The sequence below is a fragment of the Schistocerca serialis genome, chromosome 5, assembly GCF_023864345.2.
Source record: "Schistocerca serialis cubense isolate TAMUIC-IGC-003099 chromosome 5, iqSchSeri2.2, whole genome shotgun sequence".
Taxonomy (NCBI): Eukaryota; Metazoa; Arthropoda; class Insecta; order Orthoptera; family Acrididae; genus Schistocerca; species Schistocerca serialis.
This window is the reverse complement of record NC_064642.1, coordinates 117,548,780-117,560,891: the sequence shown is the minus strand read 5'-3', so window position 1 is coordinate 117,560,891 and position 12,112 is coordinate 117,548,780. Positions and strand designations below refer to the sequence as shown.

Here is a 12,112-nt window from a genome sequence, read left to right as displayed (position 1 = left end):
AGTGGGCTTTAGGCACCTTAGGCCCTTATCGATGATGTTTCGTTGAATGGTTCGCACGCTGACACTTTTTGATGGCCCAGCATTGAAATCTGCAGCAATTTGTGGAAGGGTTGCACTTCTGTCACGTTGAACGATTCTCTTCAGACGTTGTTGGTCTCGTTGTTGCAGGATATTTTTCCGGTAGCATCGATGTCGGAGATTTGATGTTTTACCTGATTCCTGAAATTCACGGTGGTTGTTGTGGTCTTCAGTTCTGAGACTGGTTTGATGCAGCTCTCCATGCTACTCTATCCTGTGCAAGCTCCTTCATCTCCCAGTACCTACTGCAACCTACATCCTTCTGAATCTGCTTAGTGTATTCATTTCGTGGTCTCCCTCTACGATTTTTACCCACCACGCTGGCCTCCAATGCTAAATTTGTGATCCCTTGATGCCTCAGGACAGGTTCTACCAAACGATCCCTTCTTCTAGTCAAGTTGTGCCACAAACGTCTCTTCTCCCCAATCCTATTCAATACCTCTTCATTAGTTACGTGATCTACCAACCTAATCTTCAACATTCTTCTGTAGCACCACATTTCGAAAGCTTCTATTCTCTTCTTGTCCAAACTATTTATTGTCCATGTTTCACGTCCATACATGGCTACACTCCATACAAATACTTTCAGAAATGACTTCCTGACACTTAAATCTATACTCGATGTTAACAAATTTCTCTTCTTCAGAAACGCTTTCCTTACCATTGCCAGTCTACATTTTATATTCTCTCTACTTCGACCATCATCAGTTATTTTGCTCCCCAAATAGCAAAACTCCTTTACTACTTTAAGTGTCTCATTTCCTAATCTAATTCCCTCAGCATCACCCGACTTAATTCGACTACATTCCATTATCCTTGTTTTGCTTTTGTTGATGTTCATTTTATATCCTCCTTTCAAGACACTGTCCATTCCGTTCAACTGCTCTTCCAAGTCCTTTGCTGTCTCTGACAGAATTGCAATGTCATCGGCCAACCTCAAAGTTTTTATTTCTTCTCCCTGGATTTTAATACCTACTCCGAATTTTTCTATTCTTTCCTTTACTGCTTGCTCAATATACAGATTGAATAACATCAGGGAGAGGCTACAACTCCCTTCCTAACCACTGCTTCCCTTTCATACCCTTCGACTCTTATAACTGCCGTCTGCTTTCTGCACAAATTGTAGATAGCCTTTCGCTCTCTGTATTCTGCCCCTGCCAGCTTCAGAATTTGAAAGAGAGTATTCCATTCAACATTGTTAAAGGCTTTCTCTAAGTCTACAAATCCTAGAAACGTAGGTTTGCCTTTCCTTAATCTTTCTTCTAAGATAAGTCGTAAGGTCAGTATTGCCTCACGTGTTCCAACGTTTCTACGGAATCTAAACTGATCTTCCCCGAGGTCGGCTTCTACCAGTTTTTCCAATCGTCTGTAAATAATTCGTGTTAGTATTTTGCAGCTGTGACTTGTTAAACTGATAGTTCGGTAATTTTCACATCTGTCAACACCTGCTTTCTTTGGGATTGGGATTATTATATTCTTCTTGAAGTCTGAGGGTATTTCGCCTGTCTCGTACATCTTGCTCACCAGATGGTAGAGTTTTGTCAGGACTGGCTCTCCCAAGGCCGTCAGTAGTTCTAATGGAATATTGTATACTCCCGGGGCCTTGTTTTGACTCAGGTCTTTCAGTGCTCTGTCAAACTCTTCACGCAGTATCGTATCTCCCATTTCATCTTCATCTACATTCTCTTCCATTTCCATAATATTGTCCTCAAGTACATCGCCCTTGTATAGACCCTCTATATACTTCTTCCACCTTTCTGTTTTCCCCTCTTTGCTTAGAACTGGGTTTCCATCTGAACTCTTGATTTTCATACAAGTGGCTCTCTTTTCTCCAAAGGTCTCTTTAATTTTCCTGTAGGCTGTATCTATCTTACCCCTAGTGAGATAAGCCTCTACATCCTTACATTTGTCCTCTAGCCATCCCTGCTTAGCCATTTTGCACTTCCTGTCGATCTCATTTTTGAGACGTTTGTATTCCTTTTTGCCTGCTTCATTTACTGCGTTTTTATATTTTCTCCTTTCATCAATTAAATTCAATATTTCTTCTGTTACCCAAGGATTTCTACTAGCCCTCGTCTTTTTACCTACTCGATCCTCTGCTGCCTTCACTACTACATCCCTCAGAGCTACCCATTCGTCTTCTACCGTAGTTATTTCCCCCATTCCTGTCAATTGTTCCCTTATGCTCTCTCTGAAACTCTGTACAACCTCTGGTTCTTTCAGTTTATCCAGGTCCCATCTCTTTAAATTCCCACCTTTTTGCAGTTTCTTCTGTTCTAATCTACAGTTCATAACCAATAGATTGTGGTCAGCGTCCACATCTACCCCTGGAAATGTCCTACAATTTAAAACCTGGTTCCGGAATCTCTGTCTTACCATTATATAACCTATCTGAATCCTTTTAGTATCCCCAGGATTCTTCCATGTATACAACCTTCTTTTATGATTCTTGAACCAAGTGTTAGCTATGATTAAGTTATGCTCTGTGCAAAATTCTAACAGACGGCTTCGTCTTTCATTTCTTAGCCCCAATCCATATTCACCTACTACGTTTCCTTCTCTCCCTTTTCCTACTGTCGAATTCCAGTCACCCATGACTATTACATTTTCGTCTCCCTTCAATACCTGAATAATTTCTTTTAGTTCATCATACATTTCTTCAATTTCTTCGTCATCTGCAGAGCTAGTTGGCATATAAACTTGTACTACTGTGGTAGGCGTGGGCTTCGTGTCTATCTTGGCCACTATAATACGTTCACTATGCTGTTTGTAGTAGCTTACCCGCACTCGTATTTTCGTATTCATTATTAAACCTACTCCTGCATTACCCCTATTTGATTTTGTATTTATAATCCTGTATTCACCTGACCAGAAGTCTTGCTCCTCCTGCCACCGAACTTCACTAATTCCCACTATATCTAACTTTAACCTATCCATTTCCCTTTTTAAATTTTCTAACCTACCTGCCCGATTAAGGGATCTGACATTCCACGCTCCGATCCGTAGAACGCCAGTTTTCTTTCTCTTGGTAACGACGCCCTCTTGAGTAGTCCCCGCCCGGAGATCCGAATGGGGGACTATTTTACCTCCGGAATATTTTACCCAAGGGGACCCCATCGTCATTTAATCACACAGTAAAGCTGCATGCCCTCGGGAAAAATTACGGCTGTAGTTTCCCCTTGCTTTCAGCCGTTCGCAGTACCAGCACAGCAAGGCCGTTTTGGTTAATGTTACAAGGCCAGATCAGTCAATCATCCAGACTGCCCCTCTTCAGGAACCACACGTTTGTCTGTCCTCTCAACAGATACCCCTCCGTTGTGGTTGCACCTACGGTACTGCTATCTGTATCGTTGAGGCACGCAAGCCTCCCCACCAACGGCAAGGTCTATGGTTCATGGGGGGGAGGGGGGGAGGCTTATGCTTCATGTTTAATATAGTCAGCAGCGTTTAAATCAGTTTCCGTGTGCATTTTTATGAAGTGAAAATAAATGGTATTCATTGAACGTAATATGTTGTTTCAAATAGTAGCACCATTCATCCTTGAAATTTGGGAGTTATGAAAGCAGATTGAAAGAAGCACCAATTTCAATTCACGTAAGTCAGATACGTTATGAAGAACTACTGAATTTAAATTCATGCAAATCAGGTGCCAAATTCAGTTCATGTAAGTCAGATGCGTTGTTATAAATAGTCAGGAGCATCAGTAAATTGTACTAAATGCCAGATCTTAAACTGAAAGTCGCAGAGTCAGATTCATTTCTTTTGATGCGGTTTTCAGATCATTGCCCGGGATTATCAGACATTCAGCTCGAGAGGAGTAGTGTGGCATTTCACATATGCACGCACGAGTCAGACGACAGTTAATGAAATAATCACTCCAACTAGTATTTAGCACAACTACAGATAAACAAAGGCCAGGCAGACCTTATGTACTGACGGACAGGGGCAGTCGAGTAAAGCGGATGAAATCATCAGAAGGAATCACAAGTCAGTTCCAAAGACCAACCAGCAGTGCATATAGCACATTTTTTAGATTTCCAGAAGGCTTTCGACACCCTTCCTCACAAGCGTCTTCTAATCAAACTGAGTGCCTACAGAGTATCGCGTCAGTTGTGCGATTGGACTCGTGATTTCCTGTCAGAAAAAAATGTTCAAATGTGTATCAAATCTTACGGGACTTAACTGCTAAGGTCATCAGTTCCTAAGCTTACTCACTACTTAACCTAAATTATTCAAAGGACAAACACACACACCCATGCCCGAGGGAGGACTCGAACCTAGCCGGGATCAGCCGCACAGCCTGTCAGAAAGGTCACAGTTCGTAGTAATAGACGGAAAGTCATCCAGTAAAACAGAAGTAATATCCGGCGTTCCCCAAGGAAGTGTTATAGGCCCTCTATTGTTCCTGATCTATATTAACGACATAGCAGACAATCTGAGTAGCCGTCTTGGATTGTTTGCAGATGATGCTGTCATTTACCGTCTTGTAAAGTCATCAGATGATCAAAACGACTTGATAAATGATTTAGATAAGATATCTGTATGGTGTGAAAAGTGGCAATTGATCCTGAATAAGGAAAAGTGTGAAGTTATTCACATGAGTACTAAAAGAAATCAGTTAAATTTCGATTACGCGATAAGTCACACAAATCTGAGGGCTGTAAATTCAACTATATACTTAGGGATTACAGCTACAAATAACCTAAACTGGAACGATCACATAGATAATGTTGTGGGTAGAGCAAACCAAAAACTGCGATTCACTGGCAGAACACTTAGAAGGTGCAACAGGTATACTAAAGAGACTGCTTACACCACGCTTATCCACACTATTCTGGAGTATTGCTGTGCGGTGTGGGGACTGACGGATGACATCGAAAAAGTACAAAGAAGGGCAGCTGGTTTTGTATTATCGCGAAATAGAGGAGATAGCGCCACAGCCATGGTACGTGAATTGGAGTGGCAATCATTAAAACAAAGGCGTTTTTCGTTACGACGGGGTCTTCTCATGAAATTTCAATCACCAGTTTTCTCCTCCGATTGCGAAAACATTCTGTTGGCACCCACCTACATAGGGAGAAACGATCATCACGATAAAATAAGAGAAATCAGGGCTCGCACGGAAAGTGCTCGTTTTTCCCGCATGCCGTCCAAGAGTGGAACGGTAGAGAGACAGCATGAAGGTGATTCATTGAACCCTCTGCCAGGCACTTTATTGTGAATAGCACAGTAATCACGTAGATGTAGCTGTAGACTGTGTGTAGGGAGCTAAAAATAACGGGGTACAATGGTCGAGGAACTACTCAGAAGGCCGGCCGCAGTGGCCGAGCAGTTCTAGGCGCTTCAGTCTGGAACCGTGCGACCGCTCCGGTCGCAGGTTCGAATCCTGCCTCGGGCATGGATGTGTGTGATGTCCTTAGGTTAGTTAGGTTAAAGTAGTTCTAAGTTCTAGGCGATTGATGGCCTCAGATGTCAAGTCCCATACTGCTCAGAACCATTTGAACCATTTTTGAACTACTCATAAGGCACTTGTTTCTGTAGTCAACGCTAAGAGACGCTTGAGGTGGCGTAAAGAGCGACGTCAATGGACAGCGGATGACTGTAAGAGAGTCATTTGCAATGATGAAACACACTGTACCCTGTTGCATTCAGACGAACGGGTTTCGGCCTGATGGAACACGCTATACCTTGCGGCAATCCGATGAAAGGGTTTGGTTTAGTGAATGCCTAGAGAAATTTACATGTTCTCACGTGAAGTGCCAACTGAAACATTGAGGAGGTAGTGTTATGCTATGATTAGCTTGTGATCACCTTGTTGCGTTTAAGAAAATGCTGACTGATGAAGGACATGAATACATTTACAGCATTATGTACCACACACAGTAGAAGGGCACCTCAGAGACATCATTGTTCGTATGACAATGCACCTTATCATACAGCAATGTCTGTGAAGCACTGATTCGTAGACAGTAACATTCCTGAAATGAACTGACCAGCCCAGAGCCCAGAGATCTGTACCCAGTGGAACACAATTGGAGTGAATCAAAATGTCGCCTTTGCTTCAGGCCCCAGCGTTCAGCATCACTATCCACTATAGTTTCGACTCCTGAAGAAGAACGGCCTCCCATTCCCCACTGAAACTCTTTCCAGCAGTGTTCAAGCCGTTATAATGAAGAAGGTTGGACACCCCACCCCCTACATAAATGCCCACAAATAGTTGTTCAGAAACTTTTGATCAGATAGCGTTTGTAGAAGTTCAACACCAGGAAAAGCCACAAACATTAGTTACATTCATTGGCCACTCTGCAGCATACAATACTGTCTGGAAACAAGAACTGCTCTACAAACTCCTCCGTGAAATACTCTGTAAAATAACTGTCATATTAGGCGACAATATTTTGAATAATACGATTTTTCATGTTGTCCTGGGTAATTCACTGAGCGACCTGAAGAAACTCAATAACTGCCTTCTCGACGGTTCAGTTTCAGCTCCAGTCGTTTCCTCTCCTACTTTGCTGGAGGAGGAGGACGTTGGTGTTTAACGTCCCGTCGACAAAGAAGTCATTAGAGGCGGAGCACAAGCTCGGGTTAGGGAAGGATGGAGAAGGAAAGCGACCGTTTCCTTTCGAAATAACCATCCCACTGGACACGGGTTTGAACCGTCGTCCTCCCGAATGCGAGTACAGTGTGCTAACCACTGCGCTACCCCGCTCGGTGCTACTTTGATGACTTATCCACATCAAAATCCAGAAAATTTTGCTATGCTGATAATTGGGCAATAGCAACAAGAATGAAGTGAATGGAAGGAATGAAAGAAACGCTAACATATTACTTGAACTTTCTAGGGAAATACTTCCAAAACTAGAGACTCCAGTCTAGACGACAGTGGCATGCTCTTATTTAAACTAATAGAGAAATCTTTCTGATCTTCATCAACGTGCTTCGGCACCTTAGTGTCTTTAGCTTTTTCCAAAATATTTTTTCTCTTACTACATAGTAATTAGCACTACTGACAATTTAACTGAAAGAAATATAGTACTTCCTCTTACCTTATAAACAATCTGTCTCGTACGTTGATATTTTATATCTCTGAAACAGGAGAAACAATATTATTAATTACTGAATCTGCGAAAACGAAATGCTTACTTAATTTATGAGCATTATTAGTACATTTTAATCAAATGTGAATAACTTTTGGTTCTAAGAAGGGATGAAGACATTTTAAGATTTTACTTGGTGTTAAGGTCTAGGTGTTTACTGTAGGAGCAGAATTTCACACACATTTTTTTATAAAAAGGGGATAAATTTTAAAGCAAATTTATAAGGCCTTCTGGCGCTCTATGATTATTGGTTCTTGTTAACCGGCTTTTCGCTTCACTCCATTGCAAACGCTTTGCCCTTCCATGAATTCCTGCCGCCACTAAAGAAAGGCCATTTCAGTTGGTACACATGTTCCTGACGTATGTTTGTATTTTCAGCTATTTTGAATATTTAGTTCACTGTTGACAGTCGAAAATGTTATACATGTTTTCGAGTGCTAAGCGAATTTTACTTTCGAAAAAGATGCATCAAAGAATTTGCATTATTCGCTGTTCGCAAGCAATTTCTTCGGAAGTCTTGGGCATGAAACATGTAGTAACCAAGTTTGAAAGTTGCCTCAGAAATTGTTCAATTTCGACCAAGAAGACGCCTCGCAGATATCGCTCAGGTATGGCTGACTAGAGTCGACAACTATCCAAAAGTTCTAAAGAAGATTGTAACAGGTGACTAAAGACGGGTATACGGGTATGACCTCGAAATAAAGGACGCATCTTCCAATGGAAAATACCTGGACAGCCAAGACCCAAAAAATTCGACAGGTTCGATCACATGCGAAGGTTTTTCACGCAGTTTTTTTTTATTACAATGGGATAGTGGATCATTAGCTCCTGCATTGTGATCTTAGGTAAATAAAGACCATTACCTGGAAGTTAGCGCCGTTTGCGAGAAGCAATCTGAAGAAAACGACCAGAATTGTGGCAAAACCACTCTTGGAAATTGCATGACTATAATGGGCCCGCTCAAATCTCAATGCTTGTTAGCAATTTTTTGGCAATAAAGCAAAATTGTTTTATTGTCGCAGCCATCATATTTGATGGACATGGCCCCTGCTACTTTTTTCTAATCCCAAGGCTGAAGAAGACCAAGAAAGGTCGTCGTTTTGCTACCGTTGAAAATATAAAAAAAGAATCGCTGAAGGAGGTGAACACCATAACGAAAAGTGAGATCCAGAAGTGCTTCCGAGATTGGAAAGAGCACTGGCAAAAGTGTATTATATATGAGGGGGATTATTTTGAAGGGGACAAAGTTGATGTTGATAAATAAACAACGATTTGTTAAGAAAAATAAAAATTTCCGTTCCTTTTTTATCACACCTTGTATAGATTTCTCCTGGGTGTATGTTACGAAAAGATCGTGAAGATAAAAATTAGTGAGGTTCGAGTTCATATGGAGGCTTATCAGCAATCATTTTCCCCAGTAAAGGTGGGTGCACAGAAGTACTCCCAATTATACAGCACACAAGCTAGCGAATAATAGTGCATTGTCATCCAATTCTGGGCTACAGTGAATGTTTGAGGTCTCTAGCTGATTGGGAAATGATAATGGTAAACAAAGCACCCTCCGCCACCTACTACACTACAAAACGAGTTAATATTGCATTGTCATCCATTTCTGAGTTACTAAAATTTCAGGTCTTTAGCTCATCAGAAAGTTAATTTGAAATGAACTGTACCAAACAGACAGAGACAGACAAGAACGCGATGTCCATATCCTCTTCCTCCTTTCTCTGTCCATTGGCATTCCATCTGGAACGGATTCCGACAATACACTGCCCGCATATCACGCCAGTCCTGCGGAGCAGCTGACAAGTCAGGCGTTACCAACCCTTTTCATCACCAACGCCTCCGCTATGGATCAGACAGACGATAAAGCGAGTTAATATTATATTGTCATCCACCTGTGAGAAATGCTTAAAACTTGGAGCCTGTAGCTCAATGGCGAGACAGTTTAAAATCAATTGCAAAATTTGTAGCGAATAGACACAAAGAAAAGGAAGTGACCTAGCAAAAATGTGGTAATAAATACGCAAACAGCAAGTGCCTGATATCAAACGCCGATTAGACGAATCCTGGAAGACACAAAGCGCATAAATAAGAAAACGAATTAATCATTGTATTACACTATCGACAAAGAAATGCAAAGCGTGTACACACCACACCATCCGATAAATGTGTAGCAGAGTCCTTTAGACTATTCATTCTTTAAATCCAAACACTGAGTCAACACGACAGGACGACCTCTGAAAGACAAGGCAGTCCAGTCTTCATCGGTTATGGTTTGCCACCTGCGTTTGAAGCCGGTGACTGCCTTTTCCTGCTGTTCGCTTGCGGCCCTCTGTTGAATTCTGTATTACCCCGCGGTCCAACTCGTCTGTTTTCCGAGAACCGGCTGCGGATGTGAGAGTAATGATGTCATAAAGCGAGGCGTATGTTTAAAACCCGTCCCGCGGCCGCTAATGAATCCCGTAGGAGGTGCGAGCGCGGGGTACACGCTTCCAGGAAGGCCGGGCCACCGTCTGCCTGCACCCACCGACCCCTCTTTCCGGCTCGGATACCGGAATTTAAACACGGGCGTACCACGCAGATTTCTCTAAGGCCCCGTTTGCACGATCGACTTTTTGTCTCTGTTGACTACTCGAGACAAGTAAGTCTACTGCAGCGCCCCTGGCGTTTTATTCCTGTACTGACTTAACGTCAGAATCACGTGTGTCGTGAGAGCTGCCCGCTGTGCAGTTTGGCACCTCAACAGTGAATGTGAGCTCATGAACTACCCCTTTTACGACAATATGGAAATGTAGTAACGAAATGTAGGAACCAGCAATGATAACAGAATTTATTAGCTACCACAGTGAAATTCTCGTCAGAGATCTTGTGGAAAATTCTTTGCACTCCTCAGAACTGAAAGAATAGAACATGTGTCATACACTCATTGCAGAAGACATACAATTATTTGCTCGAGAAACTATGTACTTCCAAACACATCAAACAATATCTGGACCGCAGTAAGTAACGCCTTTTTGCTTTACCCTTCGTGTATTGTCTTCTTGCTAACTGCCAAACAAGGTAGAAAATAATGTTTTTCGTCACATACGTAAGGCAAAAATGACGCACTAAGAAGGAGTTATACGAATGGGACGGAAATCGGTAGATGTTATGTACATGTACAGGCCAACAAATGATTAAAATTTCAGAAAAATTAGATAAGTTCTTCAACAGTAAGATTCACAAACTGACCGTATCAATAATGCACTGGTACACCTCTGGCCCTTTTACAAGCAATTAATCGGCTTGGGATTGACAGAGTTGCTGGGTTTTATCCTGTGGGGTCTCTAGAAGAGCGTAGCGTTCCAAAGGATTGGAAAAGGGCACAGGTCATCCCCGAGTTCAAGAAGGGACGTCGAAGAGATGTACAGAACTACAGACCTATATCTCTAACGACGATCAGTTGTAGAATTTTGGAGCACGTATTATGTTCGAGTATAATGACTTCTTTGGAGACTAGAAATCTACTCTGTAGGAATCAGCATGGGTTTCGAAAATGACGATCGAGTGAAACCCAGCTCGCGCTATTCGTCCACACGAGACTCAGAGGGCCATAACACGGGTTCCCAGGTAGATGCCGAGTTTCTTGACTTCCTCAAGGCGTTTGATACAGTTCCCCACAGTCGTTTAATGAACAAAGTAAGAGCATATGGACTATCAGACCAATTGTGTGATTGGATTGAAGAGTTCCTAGATAACATAACGCAGCATGTCATTCTCAATGGAGAATGTAAGAGTGATTTCAGGTGTGCCGCAGGGGAGTGTCGTAGGACCGTTGCTATTCACAATATACATAAATGACCTTGTGGATAACATCGGAAGTTCACTGAGGCTTCTTGCGGATGATGCTGTAGTATATCGAGAGGTTGTAACAATGGAAAATTGTACTGAAATGCAGGAGGATCTGCAACGAATTAACACATGGTGCAGGGAATGGCAATTGAATCTCAATGTAGACAAGTGTAATGTGCTGCGAATACATAGAAAGAGAGATCCTTTATCATTTAGCTACAATATAGCAGGTTAGCAACTGGAAGCAGTTAATTCCATAAGTTATCTGGGAGTAGGTATTAGGAGTGGTTTAAAATGGAATGATCATATAAAGTTGATCGTCGGTAAAGCAGATGCCAGACTGAGACTCATTGGAAGAATCCTAAGGAAATGCAATCCGAAAACAAAGGGAGTAGGTTACAGTACACTTGTTCGCCCACTGCTTGAATACTGCTCACTGGTGTGAGATCCGTACCAGACAGGGTTGATAGAAGAGATGGAGAAGATCCAACGGAGAGCAGCGCGCTTCGTTACAGGATCATTGAGTAATCGCGAAAGCGTTACGGAGATGATAGATAAACTCCAGTGGAAGACTCTGCAACAGAGACGCTCAGTAGCTCGGTAGGGGCTTTTGTTGAAGTTTCGAGAACATACCTTCACCGAGGAGTCAAGCAGTATATTGCTCCCTCCTACATAAATCTCGCGAAGAGACCATGAGGATAAAATCAGACAGATTAGAGGCCACACAGAGGCATACCGACAATCTTTCTTTCTGGGAACAATACGAGACTGGAATAGAAGGGAGAATCGATAGAGGTACTCAAAGTACCCTCCGCCTCGCACCGTCAGGTGGCTTGCGGAGTATGGATGTAGATGTAGATGTAGATGTCATGACAAATTGTGCCCAACTGGCGCGTTAAATAGGCAAATTGCCGAGCTGTTTGGAGGGACCGGCCCATAGTGCTCCATACGTTCATAATTGAGAAGGATCCGCCGACTCTGCCCGCCAAAGCAGGTTCTGGCAAGCAGGAAGAAAAGCAGTAGAAATTTCGTTTGATGGCGGGCATTGTCTCCCTTAAATGTGAGCCCAGGGTGGCTTGCCAAGAAGAGGCGATTAAATT

The 12,112-nt window shown here is 42.5% G+C and overlaps 1 protein-coding gene across 5 annotated transcripts in view; it reads right to left on the bottom strand.

Annotated features, from left to right (window-relative positions):
• Positions 1–12,112, bottom strand: part of LOC126481181 (Na(+)/H(+) exchanger beta-like) — a 1,115,178-nt gene that overhangs the window by 273,824 nt on the left and 829,242 nt on the right. For all 5 annotated transcript variants that reach the window (XM_050104755.1, XM_050104758.1, XM_050104760.1 and 2 more), the window contains one exon: positions 7,128–7,167. The gene's annotated coding sequence lies outside the window, so the exon portion shown is untranslated. The remainder of the gene's footprint in view (positions 1–7,127; positions 7,168–12,112) is intronic.